The 12,978-nt window shown below is 40.8% G+C and overlaps 1 protein-coding gene across 3 annotated transcripts in view; it reads left to right on the forward strand.

The window, feature by feature from the left end:
- Window positions 1-12,978, forward strand: part of CD226 (CD226 molecule) — a 114,182-nt gene that overhangs the window by 83,234 nt on the left and 17,970 nt on the right. The window lies entirely within an intron of this gene.

Here is a 12,978-nt window from a genome sequence, read left to right on the forward strand (position 1 = left end):
GTATTTCACCTGCTGAAGTGCAAATACAGAGAGACCTGTACGGACCTGTGTAGAAGTCAGTCCAGAGGCCCGAGTTACAGCCTAGCAGGAGGAAGGCCATCTCAGACTCCCCCTTCTGGCTCTGGGGAAGTCTGTCAGAGAAAATAATGTCAGAGGAACCTGTCAGAGAAAATAATGTATATTTACTGATGACAGAAATTTTATTTCACTGTATTTTCACTCTTTACTTTCCTCCTCCTCCTTCCTTTCTGCTTTCCTTCCCTCCTTTCCTCCTTCCTTCCTTCTCTCCATCCACCCATATCTCTTTCTCCATTACTTTCGTGTGCTTCCAGCCACCTCGTGTGCTTCAGCCTGTGTGTAGACTTTTGAGCTGAGGCTTCCTAGGATGTGGCTGCCCTGCATACACGCTGCTCACGCTGCCGGCCAGAGTGCCTTCCTGCTTCGGGAAGAAGAGGAGGTTTAGTGTGTACAGCAGCCTCCGCAGCTGCGCCCCGGCAGCTGTGTGTGCAAAGGATGTTCTTGGCCAGAGGTTAGCAGTTGTCAGTACATAATCACTTTGGACAGCATCAAAGCTTTCTTTGCTTCTCAAGTGAACTAGAGGGTTAATGGAATGTTGAGGAGGGAGGAAATATTCAGGGGAGAAAAATTAACAGAGGTTCTTCATTTTAAATGTTGACTTCATTCCTTCATACATATAGAGAAAATACTTCTTGCCTTGAAGAAATACTCTTGCATTATAGAAGTGTTTTTAACACCTGGCCAGAGAAAGAAAGAATAAAAGCAATCATTAAGGCTTCTCTGGTGTCTCAGTTATAAAGAACCCACCTCCCAATGCAGGAGATGCAGGTTCAATCCCTGGGTGGGGAAGATCCCCTCGAGAAGGAAATGACCAATCACTCTGGTATACTTACTTGGAAAATCCCATGAACAGAGGAGCCTGGCAGGCTACAGTCCATGGGGTGGCAAAGAATCGAACATGACTTAGCGACTAAACAATAAACACACAAATCTTCTCTCAGAGACCAAGGTAAGAGAATATTCTCTTCAGAAAATGTCATAACCATTTTCAAACACATCTGAAATAAGATCTTGGCCATTATATGTTGAAAAAGTTATTATAAACATCTTAAATCCTAGAGAAAAATGGATTCTTAGGAGGTATAGTTATTTAACTCTAAATAATTAATAAAAATGTCTTTCACTTATCCAAACATGGCTAAATTCCTTGCACACAGCTATTTCTTTTCTCTGTAAATAAGCCACAGACAGTGTTGAAAATGACTGAATGTAATGATCAGTATAGTTAGGGTTCAAGTGTTTTGAATACTTAAAAAATGGATTTTTGACATTCAATTGACAGGTTGAAAGAATATCAACTGGGCCCATTAGTAAAACATTATAATTGACAGAACATGATAGCTGTTGACTCAATATTTTGGTTTAATTCTTTTCAAAATAACTGTAAGTAAAGATTGAAGGTTAAAAAAAATCAGATGGAAAGCAAAAATAGATCACTTGTATTTCTTTGATATGATTTGATTATTTCAAGTCCTAGGGCTGTTCGGTCAAAAATCAATGTAGGGATGAAAGCAGAGAGACAGGTATGAGATGTGGAGGCGATCTAATTTATTTCAACTGTCAAGGGAAAGGTGATGGTGACGCAGATTTTGTAAACTGCTGGGCATCCTTTTGTGAGCTCCCATCAACTTTTTTCATGGGATCCAAAAGAGATTTTCATGACTCTCGTATTCGACACACACGCACATGCATGTATATACACACACGCACGCACACACACACACATGTGCATGCACACACATGCACGCACATACACACATACACACACATGCACACACACACACATACACCCATGCATGCGTGCACACACACACACACATACACACACATGCCTCTTCCCCTGATTTTGCCCACTTGCGTTCATCTTCAGACAAGTACCAGGTACTGAGAGGTCACCAAAAAGATGATACGCTATCAACTGATACATCGTATATCCAGGCCTTGACTTATTTTGAACAGAGGCAGAAAGTGGCAGAAACATTTTCTCTGCGGAATGAAATGTTTGTTTCCCCTTCTTTGTACTCAAGACCTGGTAAGTAGTCTAAAATGGATCCAGACTGAAATTTCTGAATTTGGAGCTTGTCTGGACCAAGGAAGGGCCAGGAACAGGGGAAAATGCTGGTATACCTACAATGACCAAAATTAATTTGGACCCTTAATATCCTATGGATTTTCACTAGTCATGGGAAAAGTATTTTAACTTTCATCAGAAGGATTTTTGAGGTCTTCTAATATTAACTAAATAGCATTCTGACTACAGTTGTTTTTGATTATAAAAAGAAGGGGGATCAAAGACGTGAAAGCAGTCGTCTCAGAAAGTTTCTGGAGAAGACCTGTTTCTAACTCTGTTAAGAAGTATTCTTCTCCAATCTTTTCCCACTAATGAGGGTATTTAGCTGAACCATCAAGTTTCAAATAAGACTTTGATGATCAGAGCAGAAGAAAGAGTTAAAACAGAATCTGGGGACTTACACAGCACGTGTGGGGAAGGAGGAGTTGTGTGTGTTGGGCTTCCCTGGTGGCTCAGATGGTAAAGAACCTGCCTGCGATGCAGGAGACCTGGGTTCGATCCCTGGGTTGGGGAGATTCCCCAGATAGGGAATGGCTACCCACTCCAGTATTCTTGCCTGGAGAATCCCATGGACAGAGGAGGTGATTGCAATCAAATGACTAGGTTGGTGCTGAGATTCTGAGTTATGGGTTAATACAGGAGGTAGTCTCAATTGAATGATAGCTTGGTGAAATTCTGGATGTTGTATAAGAGCAATGAAAGTTACTCTCAATTCTTTATCACAGGTGGCACAAGGTAGTATTTAAGGATGTGTCAATCAAGTAGTATAGAATAAGAAAGAGGCATTGGAGACAAAGGAAATTAGCTAAGAGTTGGTTGCAACAGTCAGGGCATCAGTGAGGGGGCTCTCAAATGGACTGCCACTGTCACATTCTGGGTCTTTGGCCCACAAACAGGAGCCCACAGTTTGATAGACAAATTACAAATGGCATATAAATTAGAAAAAGGTTCCCCTTCTCTGCACCAATGCAGATCCAAGCTCATGTACAAGTTGGTGATGGGCCCCAGGTCCCCTACCACTCGGCTGGGCACACGTAGCCTGGCGAAGCGGAAAGATGTTGGTCAGATGAGAATGTCAGCCTGTGCTTGTCACCACCTCCACAGTCACTCACACCTTCCTACTCTCTCTTCTTCCTAACCCATTTACTCATTCTCACCACAGTTACCTCGTTTCCTTTAGAGTTTCGGTCAGATCTCACCATCTTCATGAATCTATAATTTCAAATGATTCCCTGACATTGAACCATTAAGCAGCTTTAATTTTTCAAACTTTTATAGCAGGAAAGGTGATAACCTCAAGTTATTGAATAACTGCATCTATTTGCAATGACCCAGACCCTTACATTAGAAATTACTTGAGATTGAGGATCATGATATCTCTGCTTAGAGATGTCAAAGTATCCTTCCAGAGTATGCTTAGTAAGTGTTCTTGACCCATGCTGTGCATGCCGATATTCCTGTGTGTTCTAGTACAAACTGTGTCCATTTCATTTTCCAGTTTTCTAGCTGGATTGCTTCTGGGTTTTCTTCATCAACACTTAACATTTGAGATTTAGTGATTGCTAATCAAAAGAAACCTGAGCTCTCAGAAGATCCATTGGAATGTTTGGGGAGAAAATTCTCATGAGCTTCATTTACATATATATCTTTCAAAAAGTATATCTTCTTTTTAAACTTCTCTTGTTGTGCATATTCTGTATTCAGTTCAGTTCAGTCGCTCAATTGTGTCCGACTCTTTGGGACCCCATGAACTGCAGCACACTAGGCTTCCCTGTCTATCACCAACTCCCAGAGCTTGCTCAAACTCATGTGCATCGAGTCGGTGATGCCATCCAACCATCTCATCCTCTGTTGTCTCCTTCTCTTCCTGCCTTCAATCTTTTTCAGCATCAGGGTTTTTTCCAGTGAGTCAGCTCTTCGCATCAGGTGGCCAAAGTATCGAACCTTCAGCTTCAGCATCGGTCCTTCCAATTCTGTATTAATGGTGTGTAATTACTAATTGATAGACGTGGAGGATGGAACTTGTAAATGAAGATTGCAGAAGTTTTCACTAGGAAATCATGGGCCCACAGCCAAGAGACTCTTTCCTGATCTTTGTGAGGTATGGGTCAACACAGGGGTAGTGTTGAGGAGTAGCTTCTCTGGGTTCTAAATCTTGCCTCTAATGGCTTGCGGAGATCACTGACTCTGGACTCTGTGCTCCTGAGTTGGACTATGAAACTATTAAGGAAGAGGAATTAATTTCATTTCTTTATTTGGGCTTAGTTTCTGCTAAAATTCACTCCGTTTTTTTCCCAGCTGATTTGGATTTCTAAAGAGTTTGAAGTTGTAGATAAAATATGATTTTTAGGGATTTATTAATCCAGAACTTTCTGTCTGAGTCTTCTGAATTTATAATAGATGTGACTATTGTAGGCATTGGAAAAGACCCTGAAATGGTAGGCATGGTGGCTGTCTGAGCTGGTGCTCGCCAGGCTCCCAGGTACATCTGTTTCCATGACCTGATATGGTGAACATCTGCCTTTTATTATCTCTTCCTGCAGAGAAAATCATGTCACGGCAGCTTATATGCTGGAACCACAGGACTAGAGTCTCAGAGCACTGGTGTCGCTGCCTGCAAGTTCAGTATCTTCTACCAGTACAGACCACCTATGGTTTTTAGCCTGTTTAGTCGTTATTAAAGTTCTGGATGATAATTGGGTATCCAGATGAAACATACTGTTTCCATCATCACAAACGAGTTAGCTATTCAGTCATGGCCCTCTTTTGTCCTTGTAGCTTTACTTTGGGAGGAGGAAACGGCAACCCACTCCTTTATTCTTGCCTGGAAAATCCCATGGACAGAGAAACCTGGTGGGCTACAGTTCATGGGGTTGCAAAGAGTCAGACACGACTGAGCACACATCACAGCTTTACTTTACATTTGCCTCTGCCCACATCTTTCTTTTACGAGTCATTGAATTAAAAAAAAAAAAAAAAGCAAGCAGTCAGTCAGTTTGTTTTATAAGCCCTACATCTTGATTTATTCATCTTTCCTAAAGCACACAATCCTGGAATTGCGGCCTGAAGTCATTTTTTGTACATACCATATTTGTGTAGATAAACAAGATATTGAGCTGAATAATGATAGTGACAAGTTAGTATCAGAGAGAAGGAAATGTTGAAAATCTCGTGTTAAATGATCTGATGGAGCTCTTGCATAAGGAGCCTTGTTCATTATCATCACTACTGTACACGAAGCAGCTGGTGGTATTGTGTGTGTGTGCATGTGCGCTCAGTCATGTCCGATTCTTTGTGACCCCATGGACTGTAGCCCGCCAGTTTGCTCTGTTCATGGCATTCTCCAGGCAAGAATACTGAAGTGGGTTGCCATTTCCTCCTGCAGGGGATGTTCCCGACCCAGGGATTGAACCTGTATCATCAACATTGGCAGGTGGATTTTTTTTTTTTTTAACCAATGAGGCACCTGGGCATCCCTGAGTTGATGGTATTAGAAAGCAGCTAATCCTAAGAACTGTTTTTCTTAAAGTGGATCTTTATCCTCAGCCTGAATTTTAAATAATTTTCATAACGCTTTCCTCTCCCTAGAAACTCAGAGTTCAGGTAGGAATTCAAATTCAGAAAAATGTACTGATTTTCCTCCCACTTAAAATCCATGACCACATTTACCTGAGAGACCTGTCTAATGACTCCAACTGCAAAATAGCCATTTGTTCTTCCGTGTCATGTGTGATTTTTTTTTTTTTTAAATTTTAAAACATCTGAGAATCGTTAACAGCTTATAATGATCTCTTAGAGCCTTATTAGGAACCGAACATAGATGATGGTGTGAATTTTTCCCCAAAGGCAAGTAGAAAACTTCTTAAATTTTTAAAAAGACAGTTCTTTGTGTAAGGTTAATGGCATTTCATTCTTAATAGAAATTCTAGTTTTAAGTATTGCAGTTCAATTAGTCAGACAACTACTTCCAACTTCAACTGAGATATTTCGAACATGTTCTGACCTGACCCTTGATAAGCATTCAAAGGTGACCTAGTTCATTTTCAGTAGTCTATATTATTTGAAAGAAAAAGAAATGAAGAATAAATGCAGTCCTGTCAGCCGTAGAGATACATCTTTGAACCCCCCATTTGTATTGTAAAGTTATGTATACTGAAATGATTCAGAGTTTTCTTTAAAGGTATTTATTCAACAGCATAGGGCTTCCCTGGTGACTCAGATGGTAAAAAATCCACCTGCAATGCAGGAGACATGGGTTTGATCCCTGGGTCATGCAGATCCCCCGGAGAAGGGAATGGCAACCCACCCCAGTATTCCTGCCTGGAGAATCCCATGGACAGAGGAACCTGGTGGGCTACAGTCCACTGGGTCACAAAGAGTCAGACTTGACTGAGTGACTAACCCTTTCACATTCAACAGAAGAATATGCTTGGATAAATTTTTATAAAATAAATATTTTTCAATCCCCATTGATCCCTCTACACCTTATTTTCAGAATTAATTGAATGTAGTTCACTTTGGCTAAAACTCAGAAGTAACTATGATGCTCATAATCTTTTAAATATTAAAGTGGTTTTATTTAATTAACCCACAGGAGGCAACTCTTCCTTTCATGGATATAGGGTTGAGCTGTTTTAAGCTCTCCATAGCGCTGGTCAGGAGTGTGAAATGGCTTTAGTGAAGGTGAATAGTGAGTGATGAAAATCCTTATCATTGCAATGATGGACATGGGCAAGTCAAGAGTAATTGTTGATGAGAAGAAACGATGTTAACAAAGGATAGGATGTTTTTGTGACTTCAAATCAAAGAATCTTAAGGATGTGATGGATATGCAAATGACCCCCAAATCAGGGCCACATAGGAGGCAAGTATACGAATATAAAGCAATACAGGCTTGCAAAGTGTAATTATTCTCCTGTTGTTTTTCATGTTTTATATTGAGCATTGAGATAATTCTTCACTCTTTTAGTGTGCACATGTGTGTGTATGCATTTGTGAATTAAGATAACTGTGAATATTTGTTAGGAGGAACAATCTGCCAGATGGCAAACATTCAATAAATACATGTGCTTGTGTGGGCAATTTTACACTCACAGGAAACTCACAAATCCCAAATACTTTAATCAAAACAAGTTGTTTTGCTTTTATGTTGATGACTGTCTTTTCTTCCTGGTCTAGTAAGTAAAGATATCAACTTTGAAATCCAATCATGCAGTTCTTTTTATAATAAAATCACTGGCTATTTTAAAAATGGAGAGAACGGATGAATAGTTAAACTCTAGAGAATAAAGCTGTAGATTTTGAAATTATTACCAGATCCCTTGTTTCTTATAACCAGGCATTGACTTTTACATGTTTTGTAGAGCAATTAGTAAATTTTTTCGTGTAACATAACTTAAAGTTGTACAGAAAAATTAATCTTCAGCCCAATGCTTTCTGTTTCATATTCTGAAACTATCTGTATGACATTTATAGCACATTTATATATACGCCTTTATAAATGTCATAGAGTTTGAGGTATAAAGTTTTCTAAGGACCCAAGGGAAAAGTTATAAATAGCAGTTATAAGGACTAAGTGGCACAAGGCTTTGTCTTGGCTGCTGTATGACAGCCTTGCATATTATGTTTATGTCTGTGCCAGTCACTCTAACACTTACTGATAATTAGTCATGCCGTGTCACCACAACTCTATTATTATCTACATTTTATGGATGAGGAAGGTGAGGCATGAAGAGCTTAAGAAACTTATTTCAGGCTTCATAGCTAGTAAGGAGCGGGGCTGGGTTTCACAGCCGTGAAGATGGGCTCCAGGGTTCTTGTTCTTAACCACAGCACTGAATTACTTCTCCAAGCAGAAGGAAAAAAAACATTACTGCCATCAACAGCAGCATCACAGGAGAAGCTGGCTACAGTAGAGTTCCACAGCCTTGTGCTCTTCCTTTTGGGAAGTGAGTAGGTATCATAGATCACCTACTGAACCAACACATGGAGCAGGGGTAGGCAGAGGAAGCGGGGTTTGATCACCCACTATTTTCTTCCAGCCCCTGTGCTTACGTGTGCTCAGGTCATCCAGGTGCTGTGTCTGTGAGTTCCCCACTGACTCGTCCCCTTTCCTGGGGCTTCTGAGTATCGTGAAGTCACGTGAGGGAGGGTGTTCACACAGTCTCACGTTCTTCAGTCACTAAGTCATTACTGACACTTTGTGACACCCTGGACTGCAGCACACCAGACTTCCCTGTCCTTCACTATCTCCTGGAGTTTGCTCAAAGTCCTGTCCACTGAGTCGGTGATGCCATCCAACCATCTCATCCTCTGTTGCCCCCTTCTGCTCCTGCCCTCAATCTTTCCCGGTATCAGGGTCTTATCCAATGAGTTGGCTCTTTGCATCAGTCTCATGAAGGACAAGTGAAATCAGGTAGCAGGTATTAGGGTGTGGAGGTGAGGGCTGGTCCAGTCCATGCCAGGAACTGATAAGGGGACTTTAAGAGTAACCCCTGAACAAAGGCGAGTGAAGGTTCTTGCTGGAGAGAACTGGTGAGAGCTCAGCTCTCCAGTGGCTTCTCAGCTTTGCAACCACCTGCCTCCTAGGTCTTCACCAGACCCACCCAGTACACTCGTCCCGTGGGAAAGCTCCATTTCCTTGAGCAACTTCCCTGGAATCAGCTCAGAGTTCCCCACATCACCCTCCTTCCATTTTAAGTCTCTCCTCCGCCTCTTCCTCTGAAATCCTGCTCTTCCTTTAGGTCTTGTAGATGATGAACGACCACTGAACCCAGAGCTGGAGTTATTAGCTATCAGAATTAGGGCAGTGAAGGCTTAACCCTTAGAATCTCCCAGGAAAAACAAAAGTTTCTTTTCTATGTTAAGTATTCTGAAGAGTTATAGTCTCTCATATTTATGGACCTTTATTTGAACAGCTAAATACATAAAATATTTCAATGGTATGTTATGCCCACCATGTCTTATTGCATGGGTGAAATGTTCATCTGGATTTTAGTGGAACATTTGAAAATTTTCCCATTATATCCTCTTGGATTAGCATAATAGTGACACCGTAAGGTAGAGCTACACTTGGTTAAACAACAGTAATAACAATGTGTTGGGGAATTAGAATTAGAAACAAAATCTTCTCCCTACCCGGAAAACTGCTCCACAAGGGTAGAAGGGAAAGAAAACAATTTTATTATTGAATAAGCATTAAACTAGAATTGTGATATGCGTCACAGGCAGTCCACTAAGAGACTGCAAAGATAGAAGGAAATCTTAACTTCTCATAGAGTCCCGCAGATGCAACTATATGTATGTTTTCAAGCAGCTGGAGGTAGTTTTGCACCTTGAAGCATGGTGCCCTTGGACCTTAGACTCCTGTCTTCCCATAGAACTGGAAGATATGGGCTCTCTCTTCCTTGATGATTGCATTTCAAAGAGATGGCCCTGATTTAGTAGAGCGAAAGGATACAAAGCAATATCAGCTAATGGAAAAGATGGGTGGGGCAAAGTCAGGATTGGCTGAGTCCCAGAAAGAAAGCAGGTGTTTAGCATAAACCACATTGTGTCAATAGTTCAGATTCAACGAACCACCTTGGCAGTTAAGAAAAGGTAAGAATGCTCTCCAAACCCAACTTCCCACACATCAGCCAAAGGCAAACCTTGTAAGCAGGGCTTTCTAAGGATGGGGGTCTTGGGGCTGCTACACTGACTCTTTTTTGCACACTGATTCAGCACGGAAGTGAGCAAGATGTATGTAGGTCTTAACATTCTTGTTGTTGTTCAGTAGCTCAGTCGTGTCTGACTCTTTGTGACCCCATGAATTGCAGCACGCCAGGCTTCCCTGTCCTTCACCATCTCCCAGAGCTTGCCCAAACTCATGTCCATTGAGTCAGCAATGACATCCAACCACCTCATCCTCTATCATCCCCTTCTCCTCCTGCCTTCAATCTTTCCCAGCATCCGGGTCTTTTCTAATGAGCCGGCTCTTTGCATCAGGTGGCCAAAGTATTGGAGCTTCAGCTTCAACATTGGTCCTTCCAATGAATATTCAGGATTGATTTCCTTTAGGATTAACTGGTTTGATCTCCTTGCAGTCCAAGGGATTCTCAAGAGTCTTTTCAAACCACAGCTCAAAAGCATCAATTCTTCGGTGCTTAGCTTTCTTTATAGTCCAACTCTCACATCCATACATGACTACTGGAAAAACCATAGCTTTGATTAGACAGACCTTTGTTGGCAAAGTAATGCCTCTGCTTTTTAATATGCTGTCTAGGTTGGTCATAGCTTTTCTTCCAAGGAGCAAGCGTCTTTTAATTTTGTGGCTACAGTCACCATCTGCAGTGATTTTGGAGCCCAAGAAAATAAAGTCTGTCACTGTTTCCATTGTTTCCTTATCTATTTGCTGTGAAGTGATGGGCCTGGATGCCATGATCTTAATTTTTTGAATGTTGAGTTTTATGCCAGCTTTTTTACTCTCTTCTTTCACCTTCATCAAGAGGCTCTTTAACTACTCTCTGCTTTCTGCTGTACAACAAAGGGATTCAGTTATATTAATACAAATATATATATATACACACACATATATATTCTTTATATATATATATATGTGTATATATATTCTTTTTTATATTCCTTTCCACTATGGTTTTTATAGAATATTGAATATAGTTTTCTCTGCTATACAGTAGACCTTCTTGTTTATCCATTCTTTGCATAATACTCTGCGTTTGTTAACCTGAACTCCTAACCCACCCCTCCCGCATCCCCGCACCCTTGGCAATCCGTCCCTTCTCTGAGTCTGTGAATCTGTTTCTGTGTCATAGATAAGTTCATTTGTGTCGTATTTTATTTTACTTTTATATTTTTTTAGTTTCAGCATTTTATTATACTTGTTTTTAATTAATTTTTATTGGAGTATAATTGATTTTCAACGTTGTGTTGTGTTGTACTTTGGATTCCACATGCACGATACTTTTATTTTGAGGAGGAATAGTTACTATTCACTCTGAAGAAAAATTAGAGGTTGATGTCATGGTCCTTTAATTCTCTGCAAATAATTTATTCCCTAGGACCTTCTTGCTATAAAACAGGGAAAGGTTTCTGAAATACAGAGAGTATAAAATTGATTTGCACAAAGAAGTTTGACCTTTGAAAACTTGGAATCATATTACCATGCCAAAACCCGCTTGATGCATATTGCAGGCATACAGGAAAGTTCAACAAACTCAAGGCTACCGTTATTTCCAGGGGTCCCCGAAACGGACAGCCATCCTGTACATGTTTATCAACACCCCTTTTACCTTTCCCCAGAAAGGTGAATCTAGTTCCAGAAACAAACACCCTCTGTTTTACATGACTAGAACAACATGGAATTTCAACACGAAAGAACAGAAGTTAGTTACTTAACTCTGTTTTGAATGCATGCATACAAAATATAAGCACACTCTTGATGATTTACATTATGTGATGCTTAAATATATAAAGCACCTCTACATGATTTATCTATAGCCACCGCCATAGCCACTCTGGTGTTGATTTCATCATCATTTTGCAGTTGCTAAGAAAAGTGTCCAGAAGTTCAAGTGTCTTGTACTGGGGTCTTCCAGGGAAAAGACTTAGAAGACAGAACTTAGACTCCAAGGCTTCCCTTCTCAATCTGTGCTTTTCAATATCTAGCTTGGGACAGGTTGGATATTTGCATCATACCGTGAGCCAAAAATTGGAATCGACCTGATAATGCTGAGTCTGTCCATTCACACATGCATCCTGTGGGAACACACACACCCTGAATATATCCTGTCTGAACCTAGAGTGAACTTGAATACTTCTCTTTTTTAATAGGGCAATTCAGCACAGATAACTTTTACTGGTATCTACCGTGACCTATCCAGGGCTGGCTAGAGAGAGGGTCAGGAACTGTGAGTTTTTCCCAGCATGGAAAAACTGGGAAATGTTCATTATTTTGACCCAGATATTTAGGTTTGGAATTACCTGGTCTCCCCACTCCCTGACCCCACCCCAACCATGATAAAGGACATACTGTAAACATCAACGCCTGCTCTTGCCCGCCTGGCTCTGAGGAAAGGACCAGGAAGCATTTCTATCCGAGCCTTTCTAAAGAAAAGTTTATAACTCAGCCATAAATACTTGTCATCGGCAGAAACGTAGCCGGGAGGGCTGCAGTCCTGGAGTAAATTATTCATTTATATCTCTCACTGACGTGCTTTAAATTGTTTTAACTGTATTTATCTTTTCTGATGGGTGGGAAAATAATGGCTTTATGGTTCACGACACTTTTGTCCTCCCATGAATCAACACAGCATGGGGATGAAAGTTGAAAAAAAAAAAAAAAAAAATCAGCCAAAAAGTGGCTGCCTGAGATGAGACAGTAATTCTTCTTTCTTTAAGAGAGGGGCTTGAGGGCTGACATTACTCAAGCTAGGATCTAGTAGCAGAATTTAGGAAAAAGTGAGCATTAGGAAATATTGACTGACTCCCTAAAGTTTCCACCACTGTTTGCTTTTCCCTTTTGTTTCTGGTTTTAGTCACAGAGGGCCCAGCAAGTTGTGTGGTTACACTAGCCCCATCAATTATGGTTCACATTAATGCAGCCGAGGAGTGGGAGGCACAGAAGAGGTAAAAGGTAGGATTACCTATGGACAGCCCTGGCAGGCCAGTGGTTAAGACTCCATACTTCCAATGCAGGGGGCACAGGTTTAATCCCTGCTTGGGGAACTAAGATCTCACATGCTGCACTGCCTGGCCAAAAAAGTAAAAAAAAAAAAGAAAAGAAAGAAATTTTTTAAAAAAGTAGTATTGGCTTTAGGCTGAGATATCTG

Source organism: Bos indicus, chromosome 24, assembly GCF_029378745.1.
Source record: "Bos indicus isolate NIAB-ARS_2022 breed Sahiwal x Tharparkar chromosome 24, NIAB-ARS_B.indTharparkar_mat_pri_1.0, whole genome shotgun sequence".
NCBI lineage: Eukaryota > Metazoa > Chordata > Mammalia > Artiodactyla > Bovidae > Bos > Bos indicus.